Source organism: Piliocolobus tephrosceles, chromosome 16, assembly GCF_002776525.5.
Source record: "Piliocolobus tephrosceles isolate RC106 chromosome 16, ASM277652v3, whole genome shotgun sequence".
NCBI lineage: Eukaryota > Metazoa > Chordata > Mammalia > Primates > Cercopithecidae > Piliocolobus > Piliocolobus tephrosceles.
Window position 1 is genome coordinate 60,052,738 of NC_045449.1, and position 14,100 is coordinate 60,066,837.

At 43.0% G+C, this 14,100-nt stretch overlaps 1 protein-coding gene across 1 annotated transcript in view; it reads left to right on the plus strand.

Moving 5' to 3' along the window:
* Nucleotides 1–14,100, plus strand: part of PRKCA (protein kinase C alpha) — a 502,110-nt gene that overhangs the window by 79,198 nt on the left and 408,812 nt on the right. The gene's annotated exons all lie outside the window — the stretch shown is intronic.

Consider the following 14,100-nt stretch of genomic DNA (forward strand, 5'->3'; position numbering starts at 1 on the left):
CTACTTTCTGTCTCTTTGAATTTGCCTAGTTTGGACACTTCGTATAAACGTAATTAAACAGGCTGGGCATGGTATCTCACGCCTGTAATCCTAGCACTTTGGGAGGCCAAGGCAGGCGAATCATTGAGGCCAGCAGTTCAAGACCAGCCTGGCCAACATGGTGAAACCGTCTCTACTAAAAATACACAAATTAGCTGGGCGTGGTGGCACATGCCTGTAATCCCAGCTACTTGGGAGGCTGAGGCGGGAGAATCTCTTGAACTCAGGAGGCAGAGGTTGCAGTGAGCCGAGATCACACCACTACACTCCAGCCTGAGTGACAGAGCGAGACTGTATCTCCAAAAAAAAAAAAAGGTAGTTATATAATATGTGACTTTTTTGTGTCTGGCTTCTTTCACTTAGCATAACATTTTAAAGGTTCATTTATATTGTAGAATGAATCAGTACTTCACCCCTTTTTATGGCTTAATATTAATCAATTTTATTTCTCCATCAGTTGGTAGACAGTTGAGTTGTTTATACTTTGACTATTATGAATAGTGCTGCTGTGAACATTCAGTTGTATATGAGTTTTTGTGTGGACGTGTATGTTCATTCCTCTTGGGTATATACCTAGGACTGAAATTGCTGGATCATACGTTAATTCTGTGATTAACATTTTGAGGAATTGCCGAGCTATTTTCCAAAGAAGTGGCCCCAGTTTACAATCCTACCAGCAGTATAGTAGAGTTCATATTTCTCCATGTCTTCACCAACGTTTACTGTTTATCCTTTTTATTTAGTCAGCCTGGTAAGACTAATGATGTTGAACATCTTTTCCTGTGCTTATCGGCCATATGTGTGTTGGAGAAATGTCTCTTCGGATTCTTTGCCCATTGTTTAATTGGGTTGTCTTTTTATTACTGAGTTGGAAGAGTTATTTATATATTCTAAACATGAATTCCTTTATCAGATACAGGATTTGCAGATATTTTTCTCCTATTCTGCGAGTTGTCTTTTAGTGATGCCCTTTGAAGCTTCACTAATTGTAATTTTGTAAGGAACAAATGTAAGTTTTATACCAGGCTGCATTTTTTGCCTGTTTGGTTTTGCATTTTATTATTGTTGGTATCATTCATGAAAGACTTAGCAGCATTTCATTGGTTAAAGCTAACTTTAAGTTTGAGGAAGTCCAGTTTATCTTTTTATCTTTTTATCCAGTTTATTATTGTTCATGAAAGACTTAGCAGCATTTCATTGGTTAAAGCTAACTTTAATTTTGAGGAAGTCCAGTTTATCTTTTTTTGGTGGGGATCGGTCACTCATGCTTTTGGTGTTGTAACCAAGAAACCATTGCCAAATCTAAGGTCATGGATATTCCTATGTTCCAAGAATTAAAGTGTTAGGAACTACACTTAGGTCTATGATCATTTCTAGTTAATTTTTGAGGTCTTTCTAATTGCTGTTAAAAGTAATCTTTAGTCAAGGATTTATAAAGCTAAAAAAATAGCCTTGATTTTTCTAAAAGGGATTGTGATACTCAGCTCTGTCCTGTCGCAATTACTAGTCACAGGATGCTAAAATTATAGGTTTAGTTTTTTAAGGGAATAAATAAATGCCTCAATCTTAAATTAATTTTGCTCTGAAATTGAGCTGACTACTAAGATGAATTCCAGTTTAGGAAGTGTTTTGATATTACCCCCAGTGAGCAATTTGAGAAGCACATACAGCAAAAATAAGAAAGCATTCACGTGGGCTGCTTTATAGGTTTTTTTTTTAAGTGTTGTATTTAACCTTATGAGAAACACTTGAAAGTATGCAACTTGATTGTCCATACATATATATGTTCGGCTGTGTAAGTACAATTTCTATAGTTTTAGTCAGGGAGTAAGTGATGTTATCTCCTCAGGTTCCTAATAATTCCCTTTTTAAAAATGAGTAAAACAATATTGTATATCTCATGGGGTTCTTGTGAGGGTTAGAAAAGTTTATTAAAAGGATTGGAATAAACCTGGTTTATTCCAGTTTATAAGTATTATAGTAAATGCTTATAAAATGCTTATTATTAAATATTCCATTTATTTATCATGCTATTTCCAGCACATTTTAGCCACCAGCATAATCAGTACTTCTCATTTAATGTTAAATACTGCTACATTTTTGAATTATTGAGTAAGTAAATATATGTTAATTATGATTTTTGCCTGCAGTAAAGGAATAATAAACAGTTCTCATGAATAACTTAAGGCTAATAATGTTTTTATTGTTTTATAACATTTTTCATTTAGTTACAATTACCTAAATTCAGAAAAGCAACTGTAGAACTGGGTAGCAGAGTGTTTGGTGTGTTGAGTTCCTTCTCCTTAATCACAGTAGTTTAACCAATGAAATGATGCTAGATCTGTGAATGCACCCAAAATAAAAAGCAAAACCAAATGGGCCAAAATATAGTCTCTTATAAGATTTACATTTGTTCCTTATAAAGAATCTAAGGTATTTTTATTTTTTATTTTTCTTTTCTTTTTGGAGACAGGGTCTCTTTCTGTCATTCACGCTAGGGTGCAGTGGCACCATCATAGCTCACTGTAGCCTTGAACTCCTGGGCTCAAGCGATCCTCCTGCTTCAGCCTCCAGAATAGCAGGGACTACAGGCACAAGCCACCACGCCCAGCTAATTTTTGTATTTTTTGTAGCGATGGGGATCTCACTGTATTGGCTGGGCTGGTCTCAAACTCCTGGCCTCGAGCAGTCCTCCTGCCTCGGCCTCCCAAAGTGCTGAGATGGCAAGTGTGAGCCACCGTGCCTGGCCAGGTGTCTGCTTTCTCTCCCAGACCAAACAGGAGAAAAGTTCTGAATTTGAAAGGGAAACTCAGGGAGCATTTTGAAGATGGCTTTAGGCCAATTACGAGTCAGTTTTTCTAGCTTGGAGTTCAAGGAGCAAAGAGAGTTTGTTTGGATGGATGACCTGTGGAAGGAGTGAATCCACCTGGTGGAAGGTTCAGGATGACAAGCCCATGGACATCCGGGTAGAAATGACCACTGGGCATAAGCATGAGAGGGAGGGCCATGAAGTTTAAATTTGAGAGGAGGAGAAGGATTGGGCAATCAGGTTGCAAAGGTAGCTTGAGGCCAGTTTGGACTTCATTCCACATCTTGCTCTATTCTACAGGCAGTCAGAGATTTGCCAATGAATGTACTTATGTAGCATGGGGCAGCAAAATAGGTGCGGATTTGCTAACACATAAAGCAAAAATTTAATAGATCGTCCCCACTGTCTTACAGGGTTTCAGTTTTACTGCCCTGCTTGCTGGATTCTAAGAAATAAGTTTAGCTTGTTTTACCGTCACTTTTTAGACATTCTGTGATTTCTCTCTGACCTGTTGTTTCCAAAGCAACAGCATGTGGCCAGTCAAAACATGATTTCACTCTTGTTTGTAGAGCTTTGTAGTAATTAGGAAAGGATTTGAACCTCCATTTGAAATGCAGGCTGGTAATACGATGACATGCTGAATGTTTCTCAGTGGAGAATAAGGTGCTCCAAAACCATGGCAGCAAAATACTGAATGTTGTGAGAGAGATGGTGATGTCTTCCTCTGTTTATCTCCATTATGGGAAACTTTTAGATGTGGACTAACTTTGCAGGGGTGGAGCAGTGCAAGATAAGGAAGGTTATCCTGGAGGAGCTGCTTTGGTGGAGAAAACCTGGTGTCCTGCCAAGCGTTGGCCTTCAGGATGACCATAGGGCTGGTCTTCCACATTGTGGAAGAGAGAGACCTGCTAGTCTTGTGATCTCTACTCGCGGGCAATGCACTAAAGAAAAGGGCTTTTAGTTTTGAGTAAAGAGATAGTCATTAAATATTGGCTTCTGCTATTGCCATTTATTTATTTATTTAGACAGAGTCTCACTCTGTTGCCCAGGCTGGAGTGCAGTGGCTCAATCTCAGCTCACTGCAACCTCTGCCTCCCAGGCTCAAGTGATTTTCCTGCCTCAGCCTCCCGAGTAGCTGGGACTACAGGTGCATGCCACCATGCCCGAGTAATTTTTGTATTTTTAGTAGAGATGGGGTTTCACCATGTTGGCTGGGCTGGTCTCGAACTCCTGACCTTAAGTGATCTGCCACCTCAGCCTCCCAAAGTACTGGGATTACAGCAGTTCACTGTGCCCAGCTGCCATTTATTTTTACTTTTTAAAAAATATATGTAATAATAAGACAGAAAAAGTAGGGAGTAGACAAAAAAAGTAACTTAAACATAGTGGTTCTCAATCAGGGACGATTTTGCTTCCCAGGAGACGCTTGACAGTCATGTCTGGAGATTTTTTTTATTGTTATACTGGGGCTGGAGGGTTGCTAGTGGCGTCTAGTGGGTAGAGGTTAGGAATGCTGCTCAACATCCTGTATGTCCTGGACAGACACCCCCCCCCCCAACCCACAAACAATAAAAGGTGATCCAGCCCAAAATGCCAGTAGTGCCAAGGCTGAGAAATCCTGCAAGAATCCACCCCTTACACAAAATAATCCCGCCCCTAATTGCGTTATGATGGTGTATTTTCTTTCATTATTTTATTTACACATGATACGTAACTGTGTACATAATTTTTTTTTATCTGGTTCTCTTCATAGAGCATTATATCCTAACTAAAAGAGTAGTTATGTAATTTTCAAAAACTTTAAAGCTTACACATTTCTTTCCTGTGCTACATGTATTCTAACTTACTGCCGATGTGAATGACCTGTAAGGAATAACTTCGTGTATTTGGCTTTTCTTTTTCTTTTTTTCTTTGAATTTCTAGGTATTTCTTAAGGGTGGCATTTATAAGTGTTCATATTATTTTTCTAAGTGGTGAATTTTTTATGATGCTTGACAACTCTTTCCAAGTTGCTTTCCAAAGGCATGGTAGTAATTTCTATGTCATCAACAATGTATAGACATTCTGTTTGCTTTTGTTTTTGTCTGCATAAAGTTATGGGGAAAAACCTATTTTTTTTTTTGGCTAAGTCAATAGGCAAAAAATGGTATGTGTTTGATTAGTAGTGCTTTTGTGTGGGAGAAACATTATCCTGATCACTGTCGTCACAACCCTCAGAAGTCATGATAAAACCATCTGTTTTGGTGGCTCAAGCCTGTAATCCCAGCACTTTGGGAGGCCAAGACGGGCGGATCACGAGGTCAGGAGATCGAGACCATCCTGGCTAACACGGTGAAACTCCGTCTCTACTACAAAAATACAAAAAACTAGCCAGGCGTGGTGGCGGGCGCCTGTAGTCCCACCTACTCAGGAGGCTGAGGCAGGAGAATGGTGTGAACCCAGGAGGCGGAGCTTGCAGTGAGCTGAGATGGTGCCACTGCACTCCAGCCTGGGCGGCAGAGCGAGACTCTGTCTCAAAAAAAAAAAAAAAAAAAAAATCTGTTTCTGTTTAACAAAGGCTGTGAGAGTTATTCTGGATGAGTGGAATGATGCCTGTCTGTACTTACTGCAAAGGAGTTTATTAAGATAAATTGCGATAGTTTCAACTTTCTTGGAGTAATTTTAAAAGAATAAGATCCACTCAAATCATCATGGAAAATCCTGTCAAACTCTAAGAAAATTGTCTAGGAGGCCAAAGTGGGTGGATCACTTGAGGTCAGGAGTTCAAAACCAGCCAGGACAACATGGTGAAACCCCATCTCTACTAAAAATATAAAAACTAGCCAGGTGTGGTGGTACACGCTTGTAATCCCAGCTCCTCGGGAGGCTGAGGCAGGAGAATAGCTTGAACCTGGGAGATGGAGGTTGTAGTGAGCCGAGATGGTCAAGCCTGGGTGAAAGAGCGAGACTCTGTCTCAAAAAAAAAAAAAAGTTTTTGATGAAGCCATTAATGTTATAGTTAAAATATATTTAGGTATGCTAGGGCTCCATTGCACTTTCCTATTTTTATGAATTATTTGTGTATTTAGTGGGGCACCTGGCACTCCTTGACATTTCATATATGTGGTGTATATATATGCTTGACACGTGGAATGGTCAGTGAAAATGTATTAAATATGAACGAACAAACTTCGGCCTGCACTTTAGGGCCAAGAGTATAATTTTCTGCTGTCATGATGACAGAGAGCTGTAGTGGAGTGCGACCTTTTGATGTACTGTTGGTCCTGATGATAGTTTACTTGACTTTTGAAGCCTTGATCAGGAATAAAACCTCCAATTATATCACTTTTTCAGTGGCAAACCTGTTTTATGGAGTAGTGATTTGTCTTGCAACAGGACTTTGGAAACTCATTAAAAGCAGGGATTTTCTCATACATTTCCTAAGAGAATTACAAATATGAAAAGCTGAGGATAAAAATTATCTCTCTGTTTTTTGAAGATTTGCTTCTTTTTAGAATAAAACGTTTTCTTATATTTTCATATCATATTTTCTAAATTTTTATTCTTTCTTGAGGGAACCATTCCAAGCTGTACATTCTTTAAATATTTGCATTTGACAGTGACTCCCTTCTTTGGTTCGTCTAACATCTTAAATGACTTTTTTTTTTTTTTTTGAGACGGAGTCTCCCTCTGTCTCCCAGGCTGGAGTGCAGTGGCACGATCTTGGCTGACTGCAAGCTCCACCTCCTGGGTTTACACATTCTCCTGCCTCAGCCTCCTGAGTAGGTGGGATTACAGGTGCTTGCCACCACATCTGGCTAATTTTTTTTTTGTATTTTTAGTAGAGGTGGGGTTTCACCATGTTAGTCAGGATGGTCTCGATCTCCTGATCTTGTGATCCACCCGCCTTGGCCTCTCAAAGTGCTGGGATTACAGGCGTGAGCCACTGCGCTGGCCAACTGTTTTAGTTACTAATATGTGTCAGTAAATGCCTGAACAGGAGTTTTGAGAACTCTGCCTTCCTCTTCTTTGACTTTTAAAACTTATTTCTTATATAGTAGTATCTTTCTGAATTATGTAGCAATTTTGCTTTATCCTGGATTAGGTGTGCTCATCTAGGCTGGGTGGTTATGTAATACATTGTGTGATCAGACAGCAGGCGTGGACCAGGACGGTCCCTGGCAGTCCCCGTGTAGGGCTTAACTCGTTCCTTCCCTTGTCTTACGTTACTCACTGGAGCATTTGCTGCTTTGTGTCTTCTCAGCCCATCAACCTAGAATTGAGTAGGAAAGAGTGCATTGAATCAAGTATTTAAATTGCTCTGATGGTTTTGTATGTGATACAGAAGGAATTCGAAGACAGTTTACTTTTTGTCATTCTCATGGGAATCAAGAACCTCATTTAATCAGTAGCTTGATATTAGTTCTAAATCATCCACACATAGACGTGGGGTGATTTTGGTCATGTTATTTTATAGGGCATTGCCCTTCTCCTCCAGCCAAAATATTTGTAATATAAAGACCATGATTCTATCCTCTCTCTCTCTCTCTGGTTTCATTGATAAACTTCTAATATTTTTTATAAAAATGCCTTTAAAAATTAAAAATAGATCCTGGTATGGTGGCTCACAAATGGAATCCCAGCGCTTTGGGAGGCCGCGGCCAGAGGATCGCTTGAGCCCAGGAGTTTTAGACCAGCTTGGCCAACACAGGGAGACTCTGCCTGGGCAACATAGACGCTGACTCTACAAAACAAAAAAAGTAAAATAATACTTGATAGAAAATTCAAACAGATGGAAGGGCACAATTATTATGATTGTTTTTCTGAGACGGAGTCTCGCTGTGTCGCCTAGGCTGCCTGGCGTGATCTCGGCTCACTGTAACTTCCTCCTCCTGGGGTCAAGCAATTCTCCTGCCTCAGCCTCCTAAGTATCTGGGTTTACAGGCACCTGCCACCACGCCTGGCTAATTTTTTTGTATTTTTTAGTAAAGACAGGGTTTCACCATGTTGGCCAGGCTGGTCTTGAACTCCTGACCTCAGGTGATCCGCCCACCTTGGCCTCCCAAAGTGCTGGGATGACAGGTGAGAGCCACCACGCCCAGCCAGGCGCAGTTATTTTTAAGTTTCTTTTCCCATGCTATAGGTTCATTTTGCAGATGTAACCGCTTTTGAAGTCTCATTTGTGTCCTTTAAGAACTGCTTTTGATATATCTCTGCCCTACATTGTATCATCCTACAGTTCTGAGACTTGCTTTTTTCATTAACAATATAGATCTTGGACCTCTTTCCCCATCAGCACAGAGACATAACTTACTTTTGCAATCGTTCAGTAGTGCTTCGTTGTGTGGGTGTGCCAAAGTTTATTTAAGCAGAGCCCAGTTGATGGGCATTTAAGTTACATGCTGTGTTTTGCCTTTTTAAAACAAAGCTGCAGTGAATATCCTTTGCCTGCCTGGGTTTGAATCCTGGGCGCACCGGTTGCCAGTTCATTGACTCTGAGCAAGTTGCTTAACCTCTCATGTCTGCAGGTTTCCCCTCTGTAAAATGGGCGTATTAATAATATCTGATGGGTATGTGGAATAAAATAGCCAATGCATATGATACCCAGAACGATGCCTGGGACACACTGGTCAGTGATCCTTAGCTCTGTCTGACTGCTTGTGTCTTTGCACACTTGAGAGTCAGTCAGTCAAATACATTCCTAAATGCTGAATTGCCGGGCTGCTGGTTCAAAAAATGTACAATTCACATTTTGATGGAAACTCCTGGTTGCCCCACACACATTACACCAAGTTATTCTTCCACTAGTAATTAAACTTTTAAACTCTAAAAACCTTTTTGTTTTTTCTTTTATGAAAGGCTTGAAAGCAAGAATGTTCCTTCACTACTTCCTCCTACTTATCTCTACTTTTGACCTTACTACATCATGACACATCTTATGAGATACTGGTGTGATAATAAGCGTTTTGTGCATCCCTTCCATGGAAGAATTGCTGAAAATGTAAAGTTTCTCAGTGGTCTTTAGATTTGTGTTTGAGTTTCTCCCTGGCAACAAGATGCCTGACTAAGAGAGTAAAGGTTATTTCCTGCGTGTTTAATGGGGCTTGATATTTGCATCAAGGTACAGGTACATCCTGCTTGATGAACAGTGTTGGGAGCCATGTGGATGACTGACATCAACTTGTAGTACAACAGGCAAACATTCCTAGATTAATTTTCCTTTCCACCGGGTAGGGCTAGAGGGCAACTGCACGTGAAATACTAGGCTGCAGGTAGATAGCTTGTCTTGAGCTATGAATAATAGTTTGGTAGCAGCCTGGGCAGAAAGGTTGAGATTTCTGGATACAGGACCTGGTGAGGCAGGTTCTGTCACAGGGTCAGATCACGTCTAACACTTGGCCATCCCCAGTGCGAAGGAAAACTAGGAGAGAGAGAAGTGAGTAAGAGGCAGCTGAGGGACTCTCGTTAAAGTTGAGAAGGATCTGTTGTCCCGGAGAGCTCTTGTCTTCTGGAGTTAGTGACACCATCTCTGTTTTGTAGAGGCTCCTGATGGCTCAGTAAAAGGGACCTTTCATCTTGCCCTTCCTACAGGGCTAAGAGGGGAGGGGTTCTTGGGAAAGTGGCTTTTAGCGGAGAACAGTAGAAGCCATAGGCTGGGCTATCATGTGCTTTGCTACTTCTTAATTTGTAATCATCCTCTGTGTGTCCCCGAAAGTGCCCTGGCTCCCTCTAAACTGTGGGGCTCCAGCTGAATTCCTGTCTGCTCCCCAGGGGCGCCCCACAGCAGTCAGAGCAGCTTGTTGAGAAGGAGCCTCAGGTGTAGGGCAGCAGTGGACCGGAAGCCAGAGAAGGCCACTTGACACAGTGATTGGAGGCCTCCCAGCCTGTGCTTTAGATCTTCCAGATTCCTACCCACTTCACCTTGGAGTGGGACATTTCTTTTCACAATGCCCAGGCTTAACTGTGCTGTCCCCGGCTCTATTCCTAACTGTTCCTATTCAAGATGTCTAGACCTTTGTCCCCCACCTTGGCATTCTCCTTTCCTGGTGTGGAGTACCTCTTTTTGAAATAGCTGTCTCAGCTTTAACATGGCAGAGCAGAATATCTATGTCTGGGCTTTGAGGCAGGGGGAGGAAACCATAGATAGATCAAGGAATGGCCAAAGTAAGCAGAGATCCTTGAGCCTGGATGTGTCATGACATAACGAGGATAATTGGGTGGGAGGGGAGGGATGACATCTTTAGCTTTCTGTGAAATCATAGACATGCTTTTGTTCTTTAGTAGAATCAAATAATTTTGAAGATAGAGCTATCTGAGTCCTTCATTACTTACCTCTTTTTTTGAGACAGAGTTTCTTGTTGCCCAGACTGAAGTGCAATGGTGCCATCTCAGCTCACTGCAACCTCCACCTCCCAGGTTCAAGCGATTATCTTGCTTCAGCCTCCCAAGTAGCTGAGATTACAGGTGTGCACCACCTCATCTGGCTAATTTTGTGTTTTTAGTAGAGATGGGATTTCACCATGTTGATCAGGCTGGTCTCGAACTCTTGACCTCAAGTGATCCACCCTCCTTAGCCTCCCAAAGTGGTTAGGGTTACAGGCATGAGCCACTGCACCCGGCCAATACTTAGCTCTTATTGGCTACAGTTCTCTTGGAGAGTTTGGAGAAAGGTATGGGCCTCTCCCCAGAATACTATATACATGATGTACTTACCAAACAAGTGCATGCGAGTTTGGGGGTTCACAGGCCCCTGAGGTTTGTCTGCACTTCTGCACTGTGGGGCAGCCGCACCCTCCTATACACAAAGACCTGAGGTCGTGGGGAGAGGGGACTTGTGTGGGTCACAGAGCTGGAGACAGTGCACCAGAGGTCCACAGAATCGTGTCTTGCATTTTATACTCCACCATGTTGCTTCGGTGGGAAGGGTGACCTCATTTTTTGTTTAATTTGAAGACCTCACTGGAAAAGAAACACATAGAGATGTGGAAGGAAAAAGAAAAAGCTGTGGGAAATTGTGAATTCATGGCCATTGATGGTGAAAGGCTCATTGAAACCGTTAATGGGAACATCGTGATTCTATTTAAGAAACAGCATCGTGTATATGCCTTTCTAATAAAACGGCGTGGCACCTTCCCAGGCAACTTGCAGCCATGAGGCTCACCAGAGATAAACGTGGCTTTCCTTTTCCTTACATCTTCCTGCAGCAGCCTTTACAATAGCCCGCACCAAGAGAGTGCTTGGGGTGAATATCTGTGGAGTTGAATTTCACTTTCATACAGAAAGGATGGACTTGAAGGGGAGGGGGAAGAGAGGAGCACCACTCACTTGGGCCTCCCAGAGGCAGGCTTGAGGACCTCTCCTGCAGCATAGTGGATGGGGAGAAACAGCACTGGGGGTTCAGGCTGACCCCAGCTAGACTCTTGGGAGGGTCTCTAGCTCTGTGACCGGAGTGGCTTCTGCCTCAGTAGCCTCCTCTACAGAAGGACACCTTTGCAGGGGTATCGTAAGGAATGGAGAGTGTATTGAAAAATACGCTGGTGGTATCTGGTTCCTACGGGGTCCTCAGATGACGGCCAGCATCATCTTCAACATCATCTTTCACTGTCATCATCATTGCTGCCATCGTTGTCCTGGGCCAGGATGGTTGGCAGTGAAGGAGTCTGGCATAACCATTGTGCTCTGTGGTGTCCTGGTGCTGTTTGAAACATGCAACTGCTTCTTTTAGACACTGGGCTGAGGAGCATCACCTTTTGTGAACCATGCTGATCAAGTTCATCTATTGTTTGATGTTGGTTGAGAAAATTATTGACCCTAACATTTCATTCTTATACATAGCCTTAATATTCTTTTTAAGAAAGAAGGGCTTTGCCCATGTAAAATGCACATGAATAATGGCTTACCCACTTGCAAATAATCTGTGTGAAAATAAGTTTGCTTGGAATAACATAAAATCATGAAGAGGCCGGGCATGGTGGCTCACGCCTGTAATCCCAGCACTTTGGGAGGCCAAGGTGGGTGGATCACCTGAGGTCAGGAGTTCAAGACCAGCCTGGCCAACATGGTGAAACCCTGTCTCTACTAAAACTACAAAATTACCCAGGTGTGATGGCACGCACCTGTAATCCCAGCTACTCAGGAGGCTGAGGCAGGAGGATCGCTTGAACCCAGGGGGCAGAGGTTGCAGTGACCTGAGATTATACCATTGCACCCTAGCCTGGGCAACAAGAGTGAAACTCAGTCTCAAAAAAAAAAAAAAATCACGAAGAGTGGACCGTTTTGCAATTTATATATTTTCCTATATGTTGAGATGCTTATAATCATGATGTCAACTAATCCTTCTTTGGCTGCAATAGCCAAAATATAGTTATGGGAAATAATATTCAGAAGAAAAACACATTCCTGAGCTAACAAAAAACCATATAGGAGGAAAGGAAGTGTGTGCAGTGGGCTCTCACTCAGCTTTCTGTTTTTAAAGGAACACCCCATTTTAAAGAGAAAGGCCCAGCTATTTCCACTGATGTGTTTCTCTCTCTGAGCCGTCAGTAGCATCTGTGGTGGTTTTCTGGAAAATGGAGAGGAGATGCCATGAACTTTGACTTCAGAGTTCCTCTCTGATCATCAAATCGACCCTCTTGGTGATGAATGCCACCACTGGTCCCTAAAAGGTCACACCTTGGTCACTTTTTAATTACACGACCCCCATGGGATACACAAAAGGAGCCTCATGGGGACTTCATGGGCCTCTCCACTGGCTACAACTTGAAGCTTAATTTGCAAAGCCATCGGGAGAGAATTCCCTATGGGGTGAGCAGCCACCGTTGGCAAACAGCTCCACCATCACAGCCTTGGAGAGGGAGCGCCGTGCAGACTGACGCATCCCACCAAGCCAGGAGTCAACGCTGGGGTTATCAGCATGCGAAGTGAAGGAATCAAGTCTGTAGCAGAGGAAACTCAGCCACCCCAAAGAACTGCTGAGAAGAAATCAGACCCTTCTGAAAACTTCTGGTGCAGTCCCCTGCTGGTGTAAAGAGGGATTTTCCGTTTTGATAGATCACATGGAGTCATCTTCAGCAAACCACTGGGCACGGAATCAAAAGTCACCGTAAAGACCTCTGGGTGTTTTTCTGCATCAGTCCCCTGCGTGCTGCGAGTCCCGAAATGGAGCTTTGGGAGCAGTGGGCAGGAGGAGAAGGTCATCGTCCCTGCTGGTTTTGCTTGGCTTGTTTTACCCTGTCCCCACGCGTGGACAGATTCAGCTGGGTGCTTCAAGGCACCATTGAACTAGCATATACTTTCTTCGTTTATTACACAAATATTTATTGGTTGTGATGTGCTCTTTGAGTGCTTCTTGGTTCCCCCTTCCTCCTCCTCCAAGAAAAGATGGACGTTCCTCTCCTTCTTCCTTACACAGCTCCTCTTCACCTCCCGTCCAAATGCTCATGGCATCCCCAATGGTGTCATCTGTGCCACACTGGCCAGGGGTCGGTAGGGTCAGGACAGAGGCCTGTTCATCACTTCATCTGCTGCACCTACCACAGTGCCTGGAGGTGGAAGCTTAAACGCTTACTGGATGAGAAGTTTCCATAGTCCTCTTACTCAGCCTCTCGGTGGTCACTTAGTGGCCAAAACCAAAACCAAAGAACAACGGTTTTTTACTTCATTGGACAATCACTGCTTGAGCCGCTACTGTTTGTTTTTTTCCCTCCAAAATTATTTTCTTTTGAAACCTTTCAGCAGAAAAGATGAAAGTACGGAGCAGTGAACACTTGGGTATTCCTCTGTCTGGATCCAGAAACTGTTAACAACTCGGCACACCCACGCTGTCCATGTACCTCCCTCCCCTGTGTGCACACACATGTGTGCATAGACATAGCCTCCTCTTGTGCTAAATCTTCTGAAAGTAGGCACCTCACCCCTAAATATTTCAGTCTTAGGAATAAGATACGCCATTTGAAAGTGTGATTACAGGCCAGGCGCAGTGGCTCATGCCTGTAATCCCAGCACTTTGGGAGGCTGAGGCGGGCGGATCATGAGGTCAGGAGATCCTGACCTCCTGGCTCATACGGTGAAATCCTATCTCTACTAAAAACACAAAAAATTAGCTGGGTGTGGTGGCTGGCGCCTTTAGTCCCAGCTACTTGGGAGGCTGAGGCAGGAGAATGGCATGAACCTGGGAGGCGGAGCTTGCAGTGAGCTGAGACTGCAGCACTGGGTGACAGAGCGAGACTTGGTCTCAAAAAAAAAGGAAATGTGGTTACAGAGGACCGTGTGTT